Raw genomic sequence first — 23,889 nt, 5'->3', positions numbered from 1 at the left:
CTGGTGGGAGAGGTTTTTCGAGACGGCTGAGAGGTTGCTCAGCGTGGCCTGGGCCTCTGCTGCCCAGGGACCCCCTGCCTCCTCCAGATCCAGCTGGAAGCCCCAGGTGGGGTTTGGGCTGCTGTGAAAAGCATCTGCCGCCCCTGGCCGCGTCCAGGGCCCCTAGAGGAGGCCTCACCCCTCCCCTGTCCCTTCTCCAGCCTGCAGCCGGCACTGCCCAGCTGGGCCTCGCTGCGGCCCATTCATTCACAGCCTCCCACTGCCTCCTAGAGAAAGGGGGAGCTTGCAGGCTGCGAGGATGGAGGTGCTGGCCCTGGGCCAGCCCAGCTTCCCTGCCCACTGCCCCTCCCCAGACGCTCCCCACCCCCCACCCCACCCCCCCCACCCCCACCTCCCGGCCTGCCCTCTCTTTATGGCAGGCAAAGTGCTAATTCCCAGCGCAGAGAGGTGGGCCAGAGTCTGCGGCCAAGAGAGAGACTGTTTACAGCCTCCGGCGGTTCTTGGCTCCAGAGGTCCGGCGGGCTGGCCTTGCAGTGACATGTTTATTCTCCAGGCCCACTGCTGGCCCCGGCTCTTGGCAGGGCCGAGCGGAGGGTTCTTGGTGATGGGGACGGGCTGGCGGCTGGGGGCTGTTTGTGTCTGTGCTCGCCTGCTCTCTTGCTCCCTCCTGTTTCACATTCAAAGCGGTGAAATGTGGAGCTGAGGCCCAGGGGCCCCCTGCCCCCAACACCTTCAGAAGCTGCACCCTGGCCCCCTGCTCGGGCTTCCGGGAAACCCTGTAGGGCCAGGGCTCCAGAGTCCCACCAGGAAGGTCTTGGGGGCCCCTCGGTCACTCAGCAGATTCCTGCGGAGCACCCAGCCTGTGCCAGGCCTCAGGTGACAGCAGTGAGCAAGACAGATGGGGCCCCGTCCTCCGGGGCTGGCTGTCCCCTGGCAGGGGTAACTGGGCTCCTTTGGAGGTCTCCTCGCCACCCAGCCGCAGAGCTCCTTCCCACCCGCAGTGCCTGCAGGTCCCCGTCGGCCCACGAGGCTGGCTGCAGTGAGAGAGCCGGGCTTTGGGGCCAGACGGTGCTGGGACAGATCCCAGCTCTGCCGCTGACCAGCAGGGTGACCTCAGACAAGGCCCTGCACCTCTCCTGGCCTCTGCTCTCTCGTCTGAAAGTGGGCGGAGGGCTGTGACCCTTTACAGCTGACCTCTGGGGCCGATCACTTACTCATTCAAACATCCGCTCAGGGTCGCCAGGTGCTGTGCTGGGCATGCAGTGGCAAATGAAGACCGGAGTGGCTTTTAGGGGCAGCGCATGAAGCAGGGGCCGCTTTCCCAAGGGACCAGGCCAGGAAAGGGCAGACGTGATTCTCAGAGTGTAGCCAAGGATGGCGTTGGTGTCCCTGCGTCCCCATCCCAGGGCCTCACTCAAGGAGCACCCTGTCCAGGCCGGGTTAGCCCTGGGGCGAAGGTCCAGCTAGGGTCCTTGGGGACGGAGGGTGCTCAGGAGGGTCCCAGGTGCCTGGGCCCACGTGTAGCGTGGCGCATCGACTGGCTGGTGACTGGACGAGCCGGCTGTGTCCCTGGGGTCCGGCCCTGCGGCATCTCTGGTTCCCTCCAGATCTGGGTTCTGAGCTCCGATGGAGGGGGCCACACCACGTGGCTGGGCCTCATCCCGAGGTGTCTCAGCGGCTGCTTCTCTACCCGACGGAGGCGCATTAGCCCGATTCCCCGGTGGACACGCGAGCGGGTGCCCGCTGCTGGGCCCGGCACTGTCTCTGACCTGCAGGTCCTCCCATGCAGCCCTCCGCTCGGACACTGATGTCCTGCTGCTCCCTCTCCTAAGTCCTCAGGTCCTTGCCCCACACCACCCATCCCCTCTCCGTGATTCCACCAGAAACTTCGGTGCCTCTAGACCAGGCTTGGCCAACTTTTTGTTAAAGGACGAGGTAGTAAATATTTTAGGCTTTGCGGGCCAGCCTCTGGTCTCTGCTGCGTTTTCTTCTCTGTTATTTATTTACTCCTCTTTACAGTTCTTTAATGTGAAATGTAAAAACCATTCTCAGCTCGGCTGGCCGGTGGGTTGCGGTTTGCCGCGGCCTCCTGCGGACCAGCCGGGTGGGATGTGGGTTGGCTGTGCATCACCCCGCGTCTGAAGTTTTTGTTTTCTGAGCACAGACCTGCTGAGCTGCACACATATATTGGGTCTGTTAACTCGGACAACAGCCCCACGACGGGCACTGTGAACCCATTTCACAGGTGAGGAAACTGAGGCACAGGGAGATGAGAGCACCAGCCTGTGGTCTCACAACGGGTCAGGGCAGCACCGGAATTTGAACCCAGGCCATCAGTGTCTGTCTCAACCACGGTGCCTCACCATGTGGCTTTTGGCGCCCAGCTTCTCTGCCGCCTACCCCTACCTGGATTATTTTGGATGTAAAGGAAGCCCGGATTCTATTCCTGGCTTTTTCTGGGTCTCTCTTGGCCCCCCGGCTGGCCTGCGTCCCCATTGACATTTGCCTCCTCCCAACCTGTCCCCGTCACCTTCACTTGCCCCACATTAGGGAGATACCCTCTGGAGCAACTCGAAGTTCCAGAAATGGCTTCGGCAGCACCTGCTTCTTCATGGCCAGCCCTCAGGTCACACAAGGCAGAGCAGTGTCCCTTCAGCTGCTTGGCCCACATTCTGTAACCTTATATCTGAGCCACGTGGGCTTGGCCACGGCACGTGACTGAGGTGGGGAGTAGGAGCCCCAAGCCGTCAGCCCGACATTGCCCGCTGGACTTGTCCTGGTGGTAGGGGCAGCTGTGGCTGAAGGGTCACTGGGAGAGGTTGTCCCTTGCCACTGATCAGGCACAGAAAGTGACCCCTTGGCGTCCTGAAGCTTTGGGCCACCAGAGGCTGGTTCTGAACTTTCTGGCCTCCCAGGGTGCTGTCAAAAAGACTGGGAATTTTGGACAGGTGATTCAAATGAGAGAGAACACAAATAATATATGGGGAAATAGTTACATAAAAACTATTAAAATATCAGAAAAAGTAAGACTTGGTGCTGGTGAATTTGCAAAACATGGCTCATTTGTATTGCCGGTGGCAGCGCACAAATCCCTATCATATTGTCTGTTCCCCAAACCATTTGTCAGTGTGTATCCAGGGCTTTTAAAGACACTCCATACTTTGGCCCAATAATCCCATTTCTAGAAATGCATCCAAAGGAATGAACTTGCAAGAATGAAAACGATAAGACACACAAAGATGTTCTTTGCACTGTTATTTATAGTGGTGGGGGATTTCTGAACATCCAACAATAAAATACAGTTAGGCAAACTGTTGTGTACCCCTGGGGGTGGAATAGTCTGTGGCTTTAAAATGACAGCCATGGAGCCCATTTCAACACAGAGAAGCCGATGATATGATCTAATGCTGAGTCAAAATAAGCAGAGCACAAAATTGTACACGTGTCTTGATTACAGCCTTAAAGAAATATGTCCGTGTTAAGTCCAGGCTGGAAGAGGACTTGGAAAGCTGGTACGGCTGTGTTCACAAGGTGATGGGACCCCCTCCCACTGAAACACGCGTTAATGCTGTCACCGAGTTGTCTTAGTGTTAAATGTGAGGCAGGCATTTCCGTGCCATGTGACCTTGGACAGGCCGCTGGCTGTGTCAGCCTGGCTTCCACCATCTGTGAAATGGGGCGGCACCTCTGCAGCTGCCCTTGGGGTTATGGGAACCGGAGGGGCCTGCCTTGCAAGGCCTTTATGGGTGACACCTTGTTGTCCTGTGTGGAGCTGGATTGTCACCATCGAGCCTAAGGAGGCCAGTAGTGAGGGTGGAGGGGCGTAGACCAGGCCCCCCTGCCCGGTGAACCAGGGAGCCTGGCCTCTGATATGGAGGACCTACGAGGTGGGTGTGCGGTAGCCTCTCCAGGGCCACCCAGCTCCTGAGACTTGGAGCTGGGAGCTGCCCCAGGCCCTTTCCTTGGCTTTGATGCTGCCTCGTGGGGTAGAGCATGTCAGATAGGGCTTCCTTCCTGGGAGCCAATGGGATCTTTGAACTCTTGGATCTCATGCGACAAGGGGGCTGAAAGCTTCTGTGTCGCCTTGGTGCCAGGGTCACTTGACACGTGGCCTGTCAAATGGCTTCCGTTTGGTGGAGGATTCGTGTCGTGGGCTGAGTTGTATCCCCCCCACAAATTCCTATGTTGAACTGCTAACCCTAGCACCTTAGAATGTGACTGTATTTGACTATATTTGGGTCTTTACAGAGCTCATTAGGGGGGGCCCTGATCCAATAGGGCTAGTGTCCTTGTAAGAAGAAGAGATTAGCACACAGACACACACAGAGGGAAAACCCCGTGAGATATACAGGGAGAAGATGGTCCTCTGCAAGCCAAGGAGAGAGGCCTTGGAAGGAACCAAACCTGTCAACAACCTTGGTCTCCAACTTCCAGCCTCCAGAATTGTGAGAAAAATATATCTCTTGATTGAATCTGCCAGCCTGGTACTTGGTTACGGCAGCCTGAGCAATGGGCGTCCACAGGGGTGTCCCGCACCCACAGGGTGATAGCTGAGCGTGTTCAGCAGTGTGTGAAGGGGGCTGTCTGGGTTTTATTAACTGCACCTTATGGTTGGACGTTTAGACGGTTTCCCCCACTATTATAAATAACAGTGCAAAGAACATCTTCCTGCACGTTCACAGTTTTCATGCTCGTAGGGTACATTTCCAGAAGTGTCCCAGGGCCAGGGCTGCTGCATATGGCTGTTCACCACCCCTAGTGCATTAGTCAGCAAGGCTGGTCCCTCCGCGTGAGGAAGACCCCCCCAGGCCGGGGGAGCCCAGAGCCTGGGCTCACACCCAGCAGGAGTGCCCTCCAGGGGACCACACGACCTTGAAGGTCATCTTCTGGGCTCTGGCTCTGAGCTGAGGTTCTTGTAGGGGCGGGGAGCGTTGGAGGAGCCCCTCGGCCGGGGCTGGGAAGACCGGCGTCCGCGGGCAGCTCAGGCTCACAGGCTCCGGGGGCGGAGGTCAGCCGGCTGTTGGCAGCTGCGCCAAGTCAGTCGTGTGGGAACGGAGGCCTCGGTCGTCCCCACAAAGATTTTCTGTGGCTGCTTCTGGGAGAGAGAGAGAGGGAGAGAAAGAGAGAGCTGTGAAGCGAGGTGGAGGCCATCCCCAGGCGCCTCTTGCCAGGCTGGGAGCTGGCACCGGCGTCCTCCCTCCGGGTACGTAATATCCCATAATAGGCTCTGGCTGTTAGGAGTCCAGAGACAGAAGAAAGATTGACGTCATTGCAAGTGTTGGGTTCGGTGAGTGGAGTGCCCGCTGGCCCCTTCGCCATGTTAGCGGCTTCTGTCCACCTGGAGAGGTCTGCTCGGGGGGTCAACGCCTCGAGGGACAGTGCTGGGGCCCGGTGTACCCCCAGGTTCATGTCCACCCAGACCTGTGAATGTGCCCTTATTTGGAAATAAGGTCTTTGCAGATGTGATCAAGTTAGGATGAGGTCACTGGATGAGGGTGGCCCTGAATCCACTGCCTGGTGTCCTTATAAGACGAGGGGAATTTGGACCCTGGCAGAGAGGATGGTAGGCGGAGACGGACACGCACACAGAGGCCACGTGAAGATGCAGGACAATGGGAAGGATGCAGCTACAAGCCAAGGGCCGTCAAGGATGGCTGGCAGCCACTAGAAGCTAGAAAAGGCAGGACGGATCCTCCCCTAGAGCCTTTGAAAAGAGTGTGGCCCTGCCGATACCTTGATTTCAAACTTCTCAAAACCGAGCAAACGAATTTCTGTTGTTTAAGCCACCTGGTTTGTCATAATTAGTTATGGCAGCCCTGGGACGCCAGTGCACTCGCCCGGTGGTCCTTCCCTTCTTTCTCCCTCCACGGCCTGGCACGTCCCTCTTACAGACTGCGAGTCCCAAGAGATGAGAGCGGCTTTCACACGCCTTGTCTTCTGGGTGGGGCTGGCCGTGGGCCGGCACACAGTAGGTGCGCAGTAAAGGTTTGCTGAGTGGATGAGAGGGGCAGGGGCTGGGACAGGAGGAGAAGGGAAGCGGTGACTCTCAGAGATGACCCTGTGGCCGGCAGGGGGTGGGGGGCGGCCCCTCCCCTCCCCTTCCCATGCCTGCCCCGTCCTTTTTGTCCCATCTTGGCACGGAGGAGGGAGGAGGGCGCAGTGCTTGAGGGCGTGGTGTTGGAGGGCAGGCCCCGTGTGGGCCCTCGGCTGTACCATTTCTATCCTGGGGAGGTGGTGTTGGAGGGCAGGCCCCGTGTGGGCCCTCGGCTGTACCATTTCTATCCTGGGGAGGTGGTGTTGGAGGGCAGGCCCCGTGTGGGCCCTCGGCTGTACCATTTCTATCCTGGGCTAGCTGACTCTCTGGCGCAGTTTCCCCATGTGGAAAATGGGGGCAGTGAAAGCACCAACCTCACAGGTGACTGGGTGTGAAGGGGACAGGGAGCCTTGCACAGGCTCTCCAAGCCTGCACCTCAGGTGATGAGGGGAGAGAGCGGGAGAGGGTGCCTGATGGACAGGACAGGACATTCCGTACCTGTGGAATCGGCTTGTCTTCATTTCTGGGCTGCATTTGGGGCTGAGGAGCAAAGTGCTGGCCGGGCAAACCAGAGGAAGCTTCTAGGTACAAAAGCCTTTGCATCTGAAGGTTGGTCGTCCCTTGGAAGAGCCATGCAGAATGTGACAAGGTGGGAGCCTGAAGGTCCCTGAGCCATCCACGCCTCCCCTCTGTGCTTTTGAGTAGGGGGACCCAGGCTCAGAGGGAACGTGATGTGTGGGAGAGGTGATGCTCGTGCAGACCCGCCCTCTGCCCCTGGCCTGCCCTGGTTTGTGTACTGAGGAGTGAGTGAAACTGGGGTCGCCCCTGCACCCGTGCATCTCCCTGCTGGGACCCGGCACATGCATCGGGAAACGTCTGGCAGGGGTCAGAGGGCGGTCTGCACTGTGGAAGCGAGGCATCCTGCTGGGCATGGAGACCACCCCCCCACCCCGCCTATCTGGGGGCCGGGGCCTGTCTCATCACTGTGTATCCCTCGGGTTGGGAATGGGCAGCTCTCCAGGAAGGCATCTTTTCCTGTTGTCACTTCTTTCCTTCCTGCGTTTTCCAAGATGGCATAGAGAGCCCCCCGTGTGCCAGCTGCAGCCGCAAGATCACAGGACCCCATACTTGTTCCCCCGAGACCACCAGAAGGGCCGTGTTATGCCCATTGCACAGATGGGCTTACTGAACCCTGCCAGGCTGGTGTTTCCCTTTCTCTGTTTCTCGCCTGGGTCAGGGAAGGCAGGCTCCCCTGGTGGCCTGGCCCTGTAGGGGACAGGTGGGCGGCACCTCCCAGGGTGGCCCCAGCCTGAGGGAGGGGGATTCCTGCTGCTGTCTTCAGCCACTCCAGGGAGACCCTGGGCTGCTGCCACCCGCCACGGTCCACGGCTGTCCGGACTGGCCTGTGGGTCTCGCGTGGTGTCGGAGTATCCTCCTGGCCCGGGAGGGGCCGGCACCCCTGCACTCAGCCCCTCGCCCCTTTCCTGGAGGCAGAGGGGGGCATCCCATGGCGCGTCCCGCACCCCTCTGGGCTGGAGGCAACTCAGCGTTAACCCCGTGCCTGGGTTTCCCGAGCCCCGTTGGGGCCCCCCTCTCCAGTGGGTGGCTGTAAAAATAGCACTTGCTTTCAGTTAGGAGCTGGGGGCGGCGGGGGCCCAGTTTCCCTGCTCCTGGAGGAATTACCAGCCCACATGTTGCCAGGAGCCTTGGCTGGGAGAGGCAAGCGCGGCTCCAAGCCGGCGAGCGGGCGGCGGCACAGATGGAAACTCGATCCCGGCTCAGCAGACTGTTTGATTTATTTTAAAATCAAGCAGATGGCTGCTGCAGGGGTTTGTTTAAGTTCAGCTCCGAGCCGGGCCCGTGGCCAGGAGCCTCGGGGCAGCTGCGCCAGAAATTTTTCAATGACTTTGGTCGTCAAACCACCTCTTCCCTCCCTTTTGAACTTGAGCCTCACCACACACATGTCGGCGGCTGCGCGCGCCTTCTCCGCGCGGCCCGGCTGCTCCCGGCTCGCCGGTCCTCCCTTTGTCTCGCTGCCGCCACCTCTGTCTTTGTCCTCCTGTCTCGCTCTGGCCCTGGCCCCGTGTGTCTCCCGCTTTCTGGGCCTCTCTGGGTGTCCTCACCGCTCCCGTTCGCAGGGAACCTTCCCACGTCTCCCTCGCGGCTCCCCGGCTTCCTCCGGCGGCTCCCTCCCCCCGCTGCAGGCACATGGGAGAACAGCCAACCTCTGGGGCCACTCAGCGTCCTCCGGGCTGCCCCCTCTGCGAGACGCTGTGGCTGGGAACACCAGGCCCCGACCGTAAAATCCTGGAGGAGACCAGCCCTCCGAGGTCAAGCGGCCCAGCCCCCGCCCAGGGCACGGAGGCCGGCGGCCCGCAGCTGTCCCCGCTGGGCGGCGGGTGGCCTGGGCACCTCTCAGGAGCCCACTGTGTGGCCGTGTGGCTGGGGAGGCCAGCTGGGGGCCGCCAGCGGGGTTCATGCTCCCCCCACCGTGTGGCTCCCCCCAAACGGCCGGTGAACATGCCAACTTACATCCCCCGCTCCCCCAGAGGGACTAATTGGTCCCCTGTTCACATGGCCAGCAGGCTCTCCAGCCCCAGACCCCCCAGCCAGGGCTGCCCGGCCTCATCCCCTAAGGGGCCTAGCACCCACTGCCCTGCTTCCTAAACAAACCAAGGCTTTAAATAGCGGCCAGCCCCGTAAATAACCCCAGGTCCCCAAGGAGCGCTCTCCGGGAGGGTGGAGCGCGGCCCCCAGTCACCCCGGCACCACGGCGGGGGTGGGGAGCGCCGATGGCACGCGGCCCCTGGCCTGGGCTGGGGGCCAGGCCTCATGGCGGGCCCTGGGTGGGGCTGAGATGTTTTTCTGCCTCTGGCTGCAGTGGCCGGCTCTCTGGTTGATCTGCTGGGTGCTGACTCAGCTGCCCCTCCCGGTCCCTGCCCCCCAGGGTCACCCCTGACTCGCTGGCCCGCCCCAGGGAGGACAGGAGAGGCCTACACCCAGCTGGCCACGTTGCAGCCGAGGGTCCGCCGGGGGGACCTGGAGGAGAGGCCAGGATGCTGTTTCCACATCTCCCCTCCTCTTGGCCGCGTCCGTGCCGACCGGGGACCTGGCCGGGCCCCCAGTGCCCCTCCGCCTCCTCTGGGGTCCTCAGTGGAACGACCTCACGTGCTTTAGGGTGGAGGCCCCAGCCTCTTCCTCCCTTAACCTCTGCCCCGAACCGGGCCCAGGGAGACCTTGGGGACAGACTTGTCGAGAACGGCAGCGTGTGGAGCCCAGCCCCGACTCGGGGCCAGAGCAGGACTCCTGCATCCCTCGCCCGCCAGCGAGTTGGTGAAGTGGTCATAGGCCCGTGGCCTCCACAGGGGATATTTTCACATCCCAGCGCAAGTGCATTCGTTCTCTGGGGCATCGTGGAGGGTGGAAACCAGCCCACCAGCAGCTTTAAATTTTGAAAAAACTCTGCCAAGAGGTTTACATCTATTTTCCAAACAGCCGATTCCCACTGCCCCCCTTTAGCCATGCACCAGCATCTCTGTCAGATCAGTTTGAAAATTGTAATGATTTTAGCTCCCCCTGGAGCAGCCCGGGGAGCTGAAAACGTGGCCCAATTAAAAAATGCATCCCGGCTTGCTGCGCGGACCGGGCGTGTGGAGGTGGTTCCCGTCGAAAACGCTCCCTGGGAGATGGGGAAGCTTTCGTTTATTTATTTTCTGTCTCATTGGTCCCCCTCCTGCGCTGGCCCTCCCCACGCGGAGGTCTGGATCCACCACAGGGCTTCATTCATACCGTGATTTTTCTTCTCCTGTTTCTAGTTTAGTTTTTGTGTAAGAAAGAGAAAACAAAATTTAAAAAAATGATATACTGTGTATCCCCAAAGCATGTTTGTGAAATGTCTCAGAATTTCATTTTCTAGGTGGTTTTACCAGATTGATGTTTTTGTTCGTTTTCTGATGAGTTGTACGAAGGAGAAGTTGGTTTACTGGGCAGGCAGGCATCAAAGCGATCACACCCGTGTGTCTATCTCAGGAAAACACAGAAAAATGCCTTTAGACCTACCAGTGTCATAGATTATAAAATCTTCAAACTGCTAAACTTGATGACGGCCAAATGGGGCCGGCACCATTTTTTTGTTGTTGTTTCTTACACTTCCTTATTGTGTAAAAAATAAACACCATGTAAAATTTACCACTGTAACCATTTTAAAGGGTCCAGTCTAGTGACGTTAAGTATGTTCACACTGTTGTGTAAACATCACCACCATCTAGTTCCAGAACTTTCTCATCACCCTGAGCAGAAACTCCATACCCATTTCCAGTACCATTTTCAAGATGTTCTGAGGCAGAGACACTGCCCAGGCCCTACGGGGCACATTCAGAGGGTTCCTGTGTAGGGACACAGTGGAGAGAACAAAGGAGCAGAAAGCCGTGGCAGAAAATTGTGCGCTCATGACAGCGGTGAATATGGAGAGAGAGAGAGAGAGAGAGAGAGAGAGAGAGAGAGGAGTGGTGAAGTGAGGGAAGAGGGGGTTTGGGGGACAGAGGAGAGGTTCCCGGAGCCAAACTCTTAAAAAAAAAAAAGCCCTCGGTCTGGTTGGCAGCCGAGGAACGTTGTTATATTTGGGTTGAGCTGGAGGCTCTACAGATTAGCATGGTCTGGTCCAGGTCCAGTTTAGCTTAGTTCATTTCTATTCCCACTCTCTGGTTTCCTGGATGCCCAGCCCTTGGTGGGATCCAGAAGCTCCATCATTCATTCCATGAAGGTCTGTTGAGTACCCACTATGTGTGGGGCACTGTTCTGAGTAAGGAAGACAGCTCTGAACAAGACAGACCTGCGTCTGCTCCCCCATCCCTCCCCTATCAAGTTTACCTTCTGCTGCCGGAGCTGACTGAGAAGAAGAAAGGGAACAAATACGCAACCAGCTTATCATCATGGAGATGGTGAGGGCTGGAGGGAGTCGGGAAGCAGGGTCCATGTGGGGATTGACTAACGGATGCTGTGGTTGGGAGGTACAAGGGGCAGGCCAGGTGAGGAGTGGTGCTGGCAGAGGGAACAGAAAAGCGGTCCGTGCAGAGGCCCTGATGGGAAATGAGCTTGAGGTTTTGTAGGTAAAGCAGGAGGCTGGCATGGCTGGAGGGGATGAATAGGGAGGAAGGAGAGCCCGAGGGGAGGTCCGAGAGGCCGGGGGGGCTGGAGGACATGGAGCCTTGAGAGTTTCAAGTGGGAAGGGTATCTATTGGGGCAGTTCCCCAGGGAAATGTGACCTGATTCATGTGACGCCCCTCTCTCTGGCTGCTGAGTGGGGAGCAGGCTGGAGGGGGCAGGCACGGACATGGCATCAGAGAATACACTGAGTCCCGTCAAGGTCCACTTCTTCCCCTTTCAGTTGCCCTTTGATCATTCTGACTGCTTCATGGAGAGTCTCAGGCTGTCTTTAATGCCTCCCGAACACTTGCTGTATAAGTTATCTACTGCTGTGTAACAAAATACACCAAAACGTTGCAGCTTGGAACAACAATTATTTGTTTTCTCACCGTTTCTGTGGGGAGTGGCTCAGGGGGGTGTTTCTGGCTCCAGGTCTCTGATGAGGCTGTAATCAGGACGTTGCCAGGGCTGTGGTCTTTCCTGAAGGTTTGACCGACGTCTCACATGGCTGTTGGCTGGAGGCCTCAGTTCCTTACCATGTGCGTCTCTCCCTAGAGCAGCTGGCTTCACCCAGAGCCAGTGACCCACGAGAGAACCAGGAAGGAACTTCTGTGCCTCAAATGACCTGGCCTCAGAAGCCACACGCTGTCACTTCTGCCATGTTCTATTCATTGGAAATGAATCACTAAGTCTGGCCCAAACTCAAGGGCTCTACCTCTTCAAGGGAGGCATGTCAAAGCATCTGTGGACATATTTTAAAACCACTACACTTGCTGATCTCCATTTTTAATAGGGAGAGAATAGGCCTTGGGTCCCGAGCCTTCACTGGGAGTAGTATTTGGCTAAAACTGAATAGCATTGCTTCGTTTTCACAGTATATATTTTTAGGGTTACTTTCTATTTATGTTGTTTAATACTGATTTTCCTTTTAGGGTACTCATGTACATTTTAAATTTATTTAAGCTTAAGCAGTGAGTTGACTTAAGGAAGATTATGAAGTAAGAAAAACCAAGTAGAATTAAGAGTGGGAGGTGGAACATGACGGCCATGGGTGGGGCCTGCTGGCAGCAGAGTGGCTGAGAGTGCAGGCTCTGGGTTCAAATCCTGCCTCAGCTGCCTAGAGCTGTGACCGTGGGTAATAATCTAACCTCTTTGGGCCTCAGTTTCCCCCTTGATAAAGTGAGGGAGCAGCCTGCTGCCTGGGCTGCTGTGGAGCCCAGGTAGAGTCTCCACAGAAGGGCTTGGCATGGGGCCGGGTAGGGAGTAAGGGCCCAATGAGTGTCCCCTGCTAGGAGATGACACATGCTTTCAGCCTCACCACACGGTCTGCAGGGCTCTCGGGACGCCCCCGCTGTGTGTGTGTGTAGCTGGAGGAGCAAGGAGATACCACCCCTGCCCTCTGCTCACTCAGAGCAGTGGTAGTAGCACTTGTTGGTGAGGGTGGGGAAGACTCTGGGCGGGGGGGTTCTTCATCTGGTCAGAAAACTGAGGTTACCCATGAAGTAACCTCATAAGTAACCTAAGCAGTGGTCATCCTCCCCATCCAGTTGCCTGCCTGCCCGCCCGCCGATCCACCCATCCACCCATCCACCCATCCACCCATCCACCCATCCACCCATCCACCCATCCACCCATCCATCCATCCATCCATCCATCCATCCATCCATCCATCCATCCATCCTTCCTTCCTTCCTTCCACCCATCCATCCTCCATCCATGCATCTTTTCTGTTCTTCCATCCAGTCGCGTGCATGTATGCATCCAATCTTCCTTCCTTCCATCCTTCCTTCCATCCATCCATCCATCCATCCATCCATCCAACCATCCAACCATCCATCCATCCATCCATCTAACCACCCACCCATCCATCCATTTTTCTTTCCATTATCAACACATGCATCCATCACCCACCTTTCCATCCACCCATCTGCCTTTCCTTCCTTCTTCCGTCCATTCATATCTCTGTTTTACTTGATTCCTTCATTCTCTTTGTCCATCTATCCATTCATCTTTTTTTCTCTCTGGGCATCCATCCACCTGTCCGTCCATCTATCCATCCATCCTTCCATCCATCCATCCATTTTTCCTTCCTTTCATCCATCCATCTGTCCAATTCATCTGTCCATCGGTCTGTCCATCCATCCAACAGGCACTGGATTTTTTTTTCAAATAAACTTATTTATTTTTGGCTGCATTGGGTCTTCGTTGCTACACGCGGGCTTTCTCTAGTTGTGGTGAGCGGGGGCTACTCTTCGTTGTGGTGCACAGCCTTCTCATTGCGGTGGCTTCTCTTGTTGCGGAGCACGGGCTCTAGGTGCGCGGGCTTCAGTAGTTGTGGCACGCGGGCTCAGTCATTGTGGCTCACAGGCTCTAGAGCACAGGCTCAGTAGTTGTGGCGCATGGGCTTAGTTGCTCCGCGGCATGTGGGATCTTCCCGGACCAGGGCTCGAACCCGTGTCCCCTGCATTGGCAGGTGGATTCTTAACCACTGCACCACCAGGGAAGTCCAGGCATGGGAGTTTGCAGTGAGGATGTAGCAATGAACAAAACAGCCCCTGCCATCAGAGAGATCCTATCCAGTCAGGAGGCCTGTACGTTGTGAAGGACCTGAGAGGAGATGGTGGGTTATCCTGTAACGGTGTAGTGAGCACCTGCTGTATGCAGCATTGTGATCAGCGAAGGCGAAGACATGAGGACCTCACAGTGGGTGTGTCTGTTGGACAGAGGGTGTCAGAAGGGGGCGTGGTCAGTTCTGCCTTGCAAGGGAGGGAATACCTGAAGGGCTCTTGAGGGATGTGCAGGAGTTGGCCGGGTAGGGGAGGGAGAAAGGGTGATTCAGGTGGCAGGAGCTGCACAGGCAAGTCTGGGGACATTTACACCGCTGAGGAGCGCCTGGGGGAGTCATGGAGGAGGACTTGGAGATTGTGGCCAGAGTGAGCGGTGGTTGGGCCACTTGAGGGAAACCTTGGGAGTTGGGGCAGAAAAGCATAGGCAGAGAACATGGGAGGGGGGTCATTTCAGGCCAGCTGGGACTTCAGACGTATGCTAGCTCTGCGATGAGCCCCAGGAGAAGGGGACTCATTCATTCACTCACTCACTCACTTATTCACCCAGCATTTCCTGCACGCTGGCCGTGTCCTGGTGCAGGGGATACAGCAGGAAACAAGACAGGCAGGGTCCTGCCCTCACAGGCTCACAGTCTAATCGGAGGTCTCAGACAGTAAACCTAAATCAGTGCCACGAGAATTCCCTGCTGGGTAGTGAGAAGTGCGTAGTGGAGAAAATACTGCGGAGAGGGGGATGGGGGGGATGGCCTCTCCCAGGAGGGGCCGCTTAAGCCGAGGGGCAGTGGGGAGAGAGTAGCTTCCAGGCAGAGGGAACAGCACGCACAAAGGCCCTGTGGTGGGTGCGAGCCTGGCCTGCTGCAGGAGGTGGTGCCCATTCCAGGCTCTCAAGCACCCCTGTCACTTGGCTTGTGGTGAGGAGTGAATAGATTACAGGGGTGACGTCAAGAAGTCAGAGACGGAGAGGGCTTTACCAGGATTTGGGGTTTTTTTTCCTGTGGGTGCTGGGGAGCCACTGAAGGTTGTTGAGCAGGGGAGGCTTGTAAGCATTGTTCTTGGGCAGCAACGTGCAGGATGGCCGGGAGGGGGAGGCCAAAGCTCTGGGGCCGGAAGCTTCTGGGAATGCTGAGTCAGTGCAGTTAATGCCCAGGCTTTAAGGTCAGCCAAGCCTGGGGCTGAATCCCTCCCCTGCCGTGAACTAGCGGTGTGACCCAGGCAAGGTACTCGTGCTCTCTGACAGCCTCGGGTCCTCACCTACAGAATGTGCGTGATGACTGTGCCTGTCTCTGGGGTCGTCATGGAGATGCCAGGAGGTGTGTGTAAGCGGCCTAGTCCCTGCGTGTGTAGGAGCCGCGCATCGATCCTGGCAGCTCCCCAGGCCCCGTGAGAACTGTATATGAGTCGTGGGTAGACGCAGAAGGCAGGAGGGCAGCTCCGCTGTGTCCGACGAGGAGATGTGCAGAGAGATGTCTCAGTTTACCCCGCTGCAAAGGGGCCTGGGGTCTCCCGCCCCCCCCAGAGAGAGAACACGCCCGAAAGAGTTACGCGGCCCCCAGCCCGGCAGCCTGTGTTGAGCTTTGCAGGGCCTGGGCATCCGACAAGCCAAACAACTGTTTTCGACTCCCTGCAGCATGGCTGCCAAGTGGAATCGCTTCCACGGTCGGCTCCGGCGGGAGGGGCAGAGGGACACCACTTTCTCCACGAAGGGAGGTCACACGGCCGGGAGTCAGGAGTGCAGCCTGCAGAGTGGGGGTGGTGGGGGGGCATCTCCGGGCCCGGGCTGAGGTCCCCCTAGGCCGGCAGGGCGCCCACCTTGCGGGCTGCCAGGCTGGCTCCGGGTCGGCAGGAGTGGAGGGAGGCGGGCAGCTGCGTCGCGGGGCACCTCTCCCTGCAGGCATCGGCAGGCTGGAGCCCGCCGCTCTGGCCTTGGCAGGGCGAACACAGAGCGAGTCAGCGCGGCCTCCGTGGTGCCAAGGCTGCGGCTCCTGTTCAGCTCCTGCGGTCCTGGGCCTCTGTGCCCGCCTGGCTTCCTCCCCCCGTCCCGGCCCCCCCCACATCCCCACATTCTCTGACAGCGATGGCTAATTAGAGCTAATGTTTATCGGGGGCACTTTCTACGTGCCAAGCACTGTGCAAAATGTTTTCGTGTATCCTAAGTCACTTAACACTCACAAATATCATTCATGTTTTATGGAGGAGACGGAGGCACAGAGAGGTTAAGTAACTTTCCAAAGGTCACACAGCCAGCAAGTAGTAGATAGAGCTGGCTCCAGAATCCATGCTTTTAACTTCTTCATGAGACCACCTCCTACAACCAGTAGTGAGAGTGCAGACCTCAGCCCACAGCCCCAGGTGTACAAGAGATGACCTTTTTCTTAAATCAAAGTAAATCTGAGTATAATTCTTTTGGCCCTTTCCTTGTGGTTGCATGCTGGCTGCCGCAGCTCCAAGCACTACGTTCCCCCAGGATAGCATCCAAAAGCAGGATGGGAAAGGGTAGGGGGCTCCCTTGCCCTTTTCTCTTTGGGGCACGGGTGTTTCCCAGAAGGTTTTTAGCAAACTTAGGTCCACTTTTCCAGGCTTGGCCACATGCCCGGCTGTAATTGCAGGGGTACTGGGAACATGAGTGTCTGACCTTCTCAGACTTTATGCGGAGCAGGCTGTGCCATCAAAAAAAGAAGGGGGTAGGAATGGCTGGTGGCGGAGTGGCCCAGTCAGCCTGATCTTCAAGCAGTCCTGCACCGTAGGGGATGCTGTCTCCATTTTACAGATAAGGAAACTGAGGCTTAGTGATAGGGGCCTTGTCTGGCCTCCTTTGATCCCATGCTGGCCTTGAGCAGCTGGGCTGGATGGCTTTCCTCCTTGTTCGTGTTTTAGAGCTGCAACTCCAACTGGGGGTCAGCCTCTGGCAGGCCGGAACAGGGCTTATTTGTCTTTTGGGCATCCTCGTCTGACTCAGGAATGAGCATCTAGAAGGTTCTAAATCACCTTGTACTGTATTGGAAGGGCTTGTGTTACCCACGCCCCTTTCTGTTTGCAAACGCCACAAACCCAATTCCAAAAGGGCGTTTGTTGCCCCACGTAAGTGGTGAGGGTGAAGCTGGCCCCAGGCACTCTTGGACCCAGGCTCATCCACCTGTCTCCATCCTCAGCTCCGCCTTCTCCTGTGTGGAATTCATTCTTGGGCAGCTTCTCCTCACACGTCAGAGACAGCTAAGAACAGTTCTAGCCTGGTATCTAGTGACTCCAAAGAGGGATGGGGAGGGCAGTTCCTAGCAAGTGTCCCAGGGAAGATTCTGATTGGCTCGCCCCTGTAAAGGGAAAAGGAGTGTGTTGGTGGACAGGCCCACTAGGCTGGGGAGGGACGGATGCTGGTTAGATAAAATGAAAAAAGTTGCTTACTCCAGATGAGTGAGTGGAAGGACAGAATGATGGAAAGATGAAGGATGGATGGATGATGGATGGATGGATGGATAGATGGACAGATGAATGAGTGGATCGATGGAGGGATGGAAGCATGGGATGATGGGGATAAATGGACGGATGGATGTTTGGGTGGATGGTTAGATGGATGGAAAGATGGACAGATGAATGGATGCATGGTTGAGTGTGCTGATGGTTAGACAGATGGGTGCTTAGATGGATGGATAGATGGACCAATAGCTGGATGCATGGTTGGAATGGGAGGTGGCTGGCTGGCTGGCTGTAGCCCCTCCTCCTCCCGTCCCTAGGGGCTCCCTGGCCAGAGCTGCCGGTGTGAGCGGTATGATGGCTCCACTGGGTCTTCCTCTCAGGCAGCTAACTGCTTAGGCCCCAAAGCCCATTGAAACCTTCAGAGTTTCACTTCTATATCAAGGTCATTTCTGCTCCTTCCTCCTATGAGTGTCTTTAATAACACTTTCGCTTCCCTCAGCACAAAACGATGCCTGGTCATCTTAGAAAACTTGGAAGATTTAGAAAAACTTGCAGAAGCAAGTGGGGAGTCATCATGGTACTGGCCTCTGGGACCCCCCCGGTGCTGCCAGCTGGTGGGTGTCACTCTGTGGCTCTTCTCTGACAGCTGCAAGTGCCAGTGCCTGGCGGCCCCTGTGCCCTTGGTTTAGGGAGTGCCAGGCTGCTGGGGCCTGGGCCCAGCCAGACTTGCTTCCACCCAGTTGGGGAGATGCTTGCTTCCTCCCTCTGGGGAGACGAACAGTGGTGACCTTTTTGGCAGGCAGATGAGAACCAAGTTGTTGGCTTTTGGTACATCTCTTCAGAGGTACGTTTGTTGCCACAAGGCCACATGGAGCCAAGCATTTTTATGACTTCTTTCTTGGGAGCTGCCTTCTAAACCCGAAAGAACACATGAATCCCAAAGAAGCCACAAGGCGCTTCCCGGGGGGCACACTCTGAATGGGAATGTTCTGCCCATTTTAGCACCAATCTGTTCCCCCCGGGGCGGGAGCTCAGACTACCCTGTCAGATACCCTCAGAGGGGCGGGCGGATGGGGGCTCAGGGTGTCGATGAGCTCTGAGTGTCTGGAGCAAAGAGGGACAGGACTGCTTCCCGGTGCCTCGTCCTGCTTAGAGGATTTGGGCTTGGGAGCAGAACAGACAGACCCTCAGGCCGGGTCTGCTGCCACGCGGGCCCTAACGAGGTCCGGCTGAGTTCCTGTGCGAGGTGTCAGGCAGAGAGAAGGCAGCCCCCTCCCCGCACCCTCACTTAGTGCTCCTTCTTAGGCTCTAGGAATGGTGGGGGGGGGGAATCCTGTCGAAACAGCAGCCCCCTGCCCTCAGATACAACACGGTACCTGTCCTTCTGCCCAGAGTACCAGCTTCTTTTCATTGAATGCTCAAGTGTCACCTCCTCCAGGAGGCCTCCCTGACTACTCCAGCTGAAGAAAGCTTCTCTCCACCCTGGTTGCATCTTCAGGATCTCAACCCTGTGTTTGTGTCCTTTCTGATCTGAATGAATGAATGGCTCCAGGTTCCAGCGTGTGACGCACACGAGCAGGACACCCATGGCTGGGCTTCCGGGTGTGCGGCCATGGGTCATAGGGGGCAGTGGGCAGGGGACCTGCTCTCAGGGGCCTCTTGGGGGCTGCTGGCTGTGGCCGGGCACCCCGCCCCCGCCCCTGGCCTTGTGCTCCTCAGTGAAATGCATGGGGAAGTTGGGTACCAGCCTTCTCGCTCCAAGAATCCGGGTAGTTACCCCCCTCTCTGCTCGCAAAGACGAGGCGTCTGCCAAACCACATTTATCAGCCAATCATTAATTCATTCCCTCATTTTTTATTAGTCACTCTGCCGACCAGCCAGAGCTTCGGATGGGGATGAAAAGCGCTGGGGAGGTACCGGGTTGACAGAACTGCCGCCCCAAGCAAAGGAACGGGGAGCCGGAACACGGCTGGGGCCCTCCAGGGGGGTGCTGCAGGGGTCTGCTCTGCCTTTTGGGGTGTTTAGAACAGCTCCAGGGACCGCGTTTGTCTCCTTTCATCGGGTGGGAATTGCTCTGACAGACTCGTGCGCGCACATGTCTGTGTGTTTGCATGTTTGTGTTCCCATGTGCGTGCATGTGTCATGAGTGTGCAGTGTGTTGTGTGGGTGTGTGGTGTGTGCCCATGCAGAGCCTGTGTGCATAGTGTGTGTTCTTACATGAGTGGCGTGTGCACATGGGGGGGGGGGTGTTCCTGCATGCGTGGTACGTGTGTTGGCACAAGTGGTGCATGTGTGCGTGCTGTGCATGGGTGGAGGCACTGGGAACAGACAGACTGACAGGGAGTTTCTCCGGATGATTAATGGCCTTTGGAAGGAGGCGCCGCGTCCATCAGACGCTCCTGGCCCGTTCTGTGCTTGGCAGCCCGCCTGCCTCCGGGCTGAACCAGCCCAGGTGAGGCTGTGTTCCCAGCCCAGTGGCCCAGGGCCGGCAGGCCAGTCCCAGAGGGGACAGAGAGCCCCCTTCAGAGCTGCTTTCGGCTTGGCCTGCCCCAGGCCCTTTCTGCCTTGCCCCTCATACATGGCATGGACCACCTGGGCGGCAGCATGGACTGCAGCGCCTCAAATCCCCCACCATACTTGTAAAAAATGCAGAGTCCAGGGCGGCCCCACCGGTAGGACCAGACCAAGGCCCCAGAATCTGCATTTTTAAAAAGTATTGCAGGGGTCTGATTCCAGAGGGCTTCAGACTACACTTTGAAGAACCCACCTAGTGCTACAAGAGAAGCAAAGGCTGGGAAGGTGCCCTCCCCTGCCCCATCCTATATTTGCCCCTAGGGCAGCCATTCTCTCTGCCTCTCACTTGCTGTGTGACCCTAGGCAAGTCACTTTACCTCTCTGGGCCACTTCCTCATTTTTAATAATAATCCTGTCTCTTAGTAGCTTTGGGATCTTTCTGGGCCTCAGCTTCTTCGTCTGTGCAGTGGGGTTAATACTAGCACCAGCCTCCTCGGGTTCTCAGGTCCTTGGGAGGAGTGAATGAGTCATGCCTGAGGAGTCCCGTGGGCACCTAAATGACTGTCACTGCTGTTCCATGCCCTGGACATGGGATGTGTGGTTAGATGGGGCCATGTGGTGCACAGTGGGTGGTCAGGGAGGTGAGTATCATTCTAGATCCTAATAATAGTATCTGAGTTTACCAAGCCTCCTACAACCTGTGACCTCATCATTCCCAGTTTACAGACAAGAAAACCAAGGCTCAGAGAAGTCACATGACTCACCTAAGGTGGCTGGGCCCAGGAGGGCTTGATCCCAAAGCCAGTGATCTTAGTCTGTCTGCCCTTGGCCTTCAGGTGGGACGTAGGTGAGGTTGAGGCTGCCAGGCCCCTGCTCCCCTCCTCCTCCTCCCCCCACAGCCCCCAGCAACCCTGGGAACGCCAGGCAGCGGACACAGCGGGGACGGGAGGGGCCGGAGGGGTTGGGAGGCGCTGGAGCCACAGCCGCCAGCAGATCCAGCCCAGCTGGGGGATTAGACCGCATCTGGCTCGGTTTACACCAGAGAAACAAAGGCGGCTGCCGGCGCCTTTATCTGGTGGGAGGGTTGGGAGGGGGCAGGAGGGGGGGCTGCCCTCAGCCCTGTGGGGGACCTGGGTGGAAGGGAGGAGCGGAATCTGGGCCCCGATCCCGAAACTGGCTCCCCTACCCGCCCCTCGACCCGCAGGGAGGTGACCTCACTTCTCTGGATAGAGGACAGGGTGTTCCTGGGGTGGGGCGAGGTGGAGGGGGTAGGCTGGGGGGGTGAGGCTGGGGGAGGGGGCAGGGAATCCTAGGAACCCCAGGGTCCCCACAGCTGCCCTTCCCAGGCAACCTGCCCAGCCCGCGGTGGGGATCCCCAACCTGGGGGCACGTGGAATGCGAGTGCTTCCCCCTCAAGCCACGGCCCCAGGCTCAGCACCAGGTCTCCCCTTTCGGTCACAGAAGGGAAACAGCCCGTAAAATAGAAAATCAGAGCCCGCCCGAACCGCCCAGCCCTCCTTCAGCAGCAGGGAAGTGTTGGCTTTGGTGGGAGGGGGGGCTGGGGGTTTCTGCTCCACCCACCCCCCTGCCCCCCAGGGGGTTCTGCCTCCCAGAGGGGTGGCTTCTTACCTCTCCCCACACCCGACCGCTAGGGGGTGGGGAGGTGTTCCGGCCCCTCCCCATCAACGGGGGGGGGGGCGGGGGCCGGGGGGTGGGCTCCCCCCCTCCACCGCAGCAGGGCTGGGGTTGGCTCTGGCCCCTCCACGGGGAGGTGGCGCACCTCCCGCCCCGGGAAGCGCGGCGGCGCGGGTGCCAGGCTGGCGGAGGCGGCGGGTGAGTGCGAGGCTCGCCGGAGCCAGGAGCTGACCTTATTAGCCGGGGGCAGCTGTTCGCGATGCACATCTGGCAGCGGGCTGGGGCTGTACCCCCGCCCCCCGCCTGGCCTGGCGTTACCTTCCAGGAATGCTGGCAGCGCCTCGCGCATCTGCAGCGTGTTTCTGGGGGCAGCCGGCGTCCCCTCCGGCGCCTGGCCCGGGGCTGGGGGTGGGCGCCGCCCTGCCCGGATTTCCTGGCTCCTCCCTCCTCCGGCTGCCGGTGTGGCTCCTGGGCAGGCCCCCCGCTGGGCCGCGGGAGGGAAGGGGCAGCGGGATGTGGCTTTCTCCCCTGGGGCGGGAGACCTGGGGACCAGCTGCTTGGCCCCCATTGCAGTGAGGGGGAAACTGAGGCCAGCGCCGCGCGCCTCCCCTGTGGTGCCGCGGTTGTAGGGCAGATGGTGATTTCGGCGTTAACCTCCCATCATACAGGTCTGAGTCTGATAGAGCCCATGGGCGGTTCATTATCACACCCCCTGTGGCATGGTCCTGGCTGGGTCTTCACCTCTGGCTGGCTGGGCTAGAAGCTCCAGGGCCTAGGGCCCGGCCGGGGCACAGTAACGAATGAACGGGAAAGTGAGCGCCCCAAGGCCAAGGCTGAGGACAGTCCAAGCTGCGTAATGTACCCAGGAGCCCAGCCTGGCTCCCAGCCCAGCCTCATCACTTCCGAGCTGTGTGACCTGGGCATGTGACTTAACTTCTCTGTGCCTCACCCTTGGCTGTAAAATGGGCTGCTCGGAGTTCCTAGTTCAAGGAGTGTGACGCTGTGGGTGACACAGATAGCTCAGGGCCTGAGAACAGGGAGGGACGGGATGGAACCGAGGGCTTCCCTGAGAGGAAGAGGAGGGCTGTGAAAACACACAGTCAGATGTAGAAAAGAGAGAAGGGTGTGTTTTGGAGAGGGAGCAGCAGTTGTGAGTGCCTGAGTCTGGAGTAGAGGTGGGTGGGTAGGTGGGGGCCAGTGTGAAGGCTAGGAATGTCTGCTCTTGGGTGCCAACACCCAGCATCTCTTGGACTTTGTGGCCAGGCCATGGGGAGCCCTTGAAGGTTCACGAGCAGGAGAGTGGCCTGGTTCCTTGGGCAGCAGTTCCTTCTCCACTTTGGGTGGAGCGCCCCAGGAACTGTGAGGGGACACCCCCTGCTCCACACTGACCTTCCGGCGCCCACCAGGCCCCCCGGGACCTCTGCCCAGCTGCCTCTGCTACCCCTTCCTCAGGCCCCGCACCCTTCTCCTCCTGCAAGGCCTCCTGTGAATCACATACACCCTGAGCGCGTTTGTCACCTCCCCCTCACCCCAGGGGTCTTCAGTTTAAAGCTAGTCTCTTGTGGAGGGGGTGAGGGAGACTTCCCGAAAGGCTAGTGGACAGGGGCCATGGGCAGGGTGGCTGGCATGGATAGAGGCTTGGAGGAGGGGGTGAGCTTGAGCAGGTACACAGTCCGGGGGCCTGTCCCAGTCAGGGCAGGGCGGGAGTCCCGAGAGGGGAGTTCAAACTCGCAGTTGGCAGCTTTGGTTGCACGCTTGGGGGTTTGCCTTATCCTGAAGGTACTGGGGACCTTGGAAGGTGGGTGAGTGAAGCTCCTTGGGGCAGGATGGGTCTGTTTGCTGCTCCAACCCCAGTGCCTTGAGTGGACCCGGGACATCCTAGGAGCCCCCTAATTACTGCTTGAGGGAATGAAGAAAGGGTGGAGGGGGGGAGCAAAGCCAAGGGCTTGGCCGCAGACGGGGCAGTGGGGAAGAGGGGCCGGTAGGGAGCTGGCGCCCTGGGTCCTGGCTTGGGCCACCCAGCCAGTGGTGCCATCAGACCCAAGACGGGGGAGCATTGGCCATGGGCACAGGAGGACTCCCGGGTGGTGGCATCCTGCCAGGGACACTTTCTCTGCCCAAGTTCCGTGCCAGGCCCAGCCAGAAGAGCCTGTGGGCCCGACCCTGGCCTGGCGCCATAGGGCACCCGGGGGGCCACCCTCCAGCCCAGCCACCCGCCGGCCTGCCGTGACCTCCCCCAGACACCGCGTCTCTCCCGCCAGCATCTGCTGCCTGCTTCCTCCCTCCCCCAGCGCCTGTTTGTTTTTCTTCCAGAACCATCGCCTCCCACGAAGGCAGTCATCCAAGGGGGGTGGTGTTCTGGAGACATCCCTCTGCCCTCCAAAGCCCATCATGCCTCACAGCCGTGGAGGGGATGGTGTGGGAGGCTCGGGCCCCGGGCGGCAGGCGGCGTCCTCGGCCGCCGGGGTTTCGTCAGCCTTGGCTCCTGGTTCTGCTGGTGGAATCCTGGCCATGTGTGAGAGCAGCCCTCACCTCTGTGTGTCCTGGAAGGGGGCTCTGGATGGCCCTCTGCTTGTCTTGGCC

At 58.4% G+C, this 23,889-nt stretch overlaps 1 protein-coding gene and 1 long non-coding RNA gene across 5 annotated transcripts in view; one reads left to right on the top strand and one right to left on the bottom strand.

Annotated features, from left to right (window-relative positions):
* Positions 1 to 23,889, top strand: part of GSE1 (Gse1 coiled-coil protein) — a 424,152-nt gene that overhangs the window by 33,542 nt on the left and 366,721 nt on the right. Inside the window, exon 1 of one of the 4 annotated variants that reach the window (XM_068529238.1) lies at positions 21,446 to 21,504. The exons of the other annotated variants lie outside the window; for them this stretch is intronic. The gene's annotated coding sequence lies outside the window, so the exon portion shown is untranslated. Of the gene's footprint in view, positions 1 to 21,445; positions 21,505 to 23,889 lie in introns of those variants that run through there. 4 annotated transcript variants of the gene reach the window in all.
* Positions 3,100 to 8,282, bottom strand: LOC137753195 (uncharacterized). Its single transcript, XR_011071411.1, has 3 exons — positions 7,989 to 8,282; positions 6,533 to 6,654; positions 3,100 to 5,095 (listed from the first exon to the last, which is right to left on the bottom strand). It is a non-coding gene; the product is annotated as an uncharacterized lncRNA (long non-coding RNA).

Source organism: Eschrichtius robustus, chromosome 19 (assembly GCF_028021215.1).
Source record: "Eschrichtius robustus isolate mEscRob2 chromosome 19, mEscRob2.pri, whole genome shotgun sequence".
Lineage (NCBI taxonomy): Eukaryota > Metazoa > Chordata > Mammalia > Artiodactyla > Eschrichtiidae > Eschrichtius > Eschrichtius robustus.
Note: the sequence above shows the minus strand (reverse complement) of the source record. Positions and strands in the feature narration are given on the sequence as shown.